Source organism: Galeopterus variegatus, unplaced genomic scaffold (genome assembly GCF_000696425.1).
Source record: "Galeopterus variegatus unplaced genomic scaffold, G_variegatus-3.0.2 Scaffold284, whole genome shotgun sequence".
NCBI classification, from domain to species: Eukaryota; Metazoa; Chordata; class Mammalia; order Dermoptera; family Cynocephalidae; genus Galeopterus; species Galeopterus variegatus.
Window position 1 is genome coordinate 744,587 of NW_007726395.1, and position 2,296 is coordinate 746,882.

Genomic DNA, 2,296 nt, shown 5'->3' on the forward strand with positions numbered 1-2,296 from the left:
GAGTATGAATTGAGAGAGTTACGGATAGAATTTTTTTTCTCTCTCTCTGCTGTATATTAGTATGTAAAGACCTTTTAAGTGATCCTGAGTAGGGGCTAGGACACTTGAGTCCCAGCCTGGATACCACCACTTGTTAAGAGCTTAATCAGTTTAATTGACTTCTTGAAATGACTAATTTTTGAATACTTGCTGCCTGCCGAAGAATGAAGGACTCAGCTGAGTGGTAGTGGGAATTAAAGGAATTCTCTTTAAAAAGTATCTTCCAGGTTGAAGATACGCCTTGATAACAGGTGTACAAGTGGGTGAGCAAGGACTGGATTGAGTACACAAATAACTGATGGGAATTTAAAACAAAAGAGACATTATATTAAGGGAAATAAACCAGGCACAGAAAGAGAAATAACCACATATTCTCATTTATACATGGGAGCTAATAAAAATAAATAAATATACAAACAAATTGGAGGGACACAACAATCACAATAATTCCTTGAACTTGTTAAGTGACAGGGACGATGTTTATTGGGGGGAGGGAGAAGGGGGTGTGGTAAAGGGACACAAACATCAACTACATTGTATATTGATAAATTTTTAAAATTTTTTTAAATTTAAATTAAAAATTTAATAAAGAATGAAAATTTTAAAAATCTGTATAGCCAACAATAAATAAAATTAATTTAAAGAAAAAGGAAAGAAAACAAAGGAGAAACACGTTTAAGGGGAAGATAATTCCTCTTTAGATAAGCAGAGTTTGAGGTACCAATGAGGTATTTACTGGAGGTAAAGGACCAGAGCTCAAGTAAGAGGTCAGAAATAGAAATGTAGATGTGGGAGTTATCAACATGCAGAGAAGGCCCCTCAGAAGATGAAATGGTCCAGAAAAAACATATAAAACAGGAAAGAAGGCCGCTGAAGCAAACTGGAGTAACTGATTACCAACTCAATTTCAATGTACTGTTTACAAATGTTGCACACAGAAGTATATTGTCAGTGTGTAAACAAACAGGTGACCATAAACCACAACACTCAGAAAAACATCAATTCTACTGTCTTAAAGGATTGATTACAATTAATAAACTCTTATTTAGAGGTACATCAATAGGTCTCAAATACTCATGTTTGCAACCATTTGTTAATTTGCCCAGTCAGTCCTGTCATTTTCTGAAGCTGTCTTGGTTGTCTAAATCTTTATAATCACCTAAAACTCCTAGTGATGTTTATATCTATTTGCCCTCTATATCTTGACAACTATTTGACAGTATGTGCCTGCTAACCTAAAATAAACATGCTTTTATCAATATCTATTGAGTTTTTAGGCAATACAGTAGTTTATTTGGCAAAACACAAATAGATCATCCTTTGGAGTAAAACTAGTCAATCAGTTTAACTGAACCTAGTTATTTACCTTTCCATACTACTACCAATCAAAATCTCTCTGCTTTCCTCTCCAAAAAACTGTTCTACAAGGTCTAAACCCCCCAACCCTACCCTCAGTCCCTATGCACACATCATACCATTGAGTAACTCTTCCATTTACAATATGGAAAGGCCATCCCAGTTCTATTCTTACACAGTTTCAGTTTAAGAATCATGTAAAAACATCTCCAGTTCGACAAATGTTTACTAAGTGCCTCTCAAGCATTCTATCTTAAATTAATAAACATTATTAATTTAAAAAATCTATTGTGTGTGACCCATTAACAGTTGTATCAAATCTCCAGTGGTTTCAGAATACCTGGTATCATATATAATATTAGTTTTAGTGTTGTGGTAACAGACTCGGCAAGGAAGCATCTGACACTCAGAGGGTTGGAGAGTCAGGTATTTATTACACCAGCGGCCTGGACAAACTTATACTTGAAAATCTGGACCCAAGCTCAGATCTTACAAAGCTTTTATAGGTGACACATTTACAAGGCTAGCATAGCAATAAGTTTCATTTCTCAGAATTCATGTGGTCTAGGCAGATAAGCAAGGTCAGTTACAGAAGCCAAACATGCAAGTAGTGATCAAAATATTACTTCAGGGACAAAACAGGCTTATGAGAAAATTATTTTGGCATTTTCCCAACAATAGTAGTTCCTACCTCATAGGATTATTGTAGGGAGTAAGACCACTCTTGTAAAGTTTCCAGCTCAGTGTCTGGTACACAGTAAAATGCTTGGTATAATAATAATAGCCACATATAACAATCATCTTGATTTTTCTTTTTTTTTTTTTTCCTTTTTTTTTGTCTTTTTTCGTGACCAGCAACGGGATCGCAACCCTCAGTGTCGCGCCCGCACCGCGCTCAACC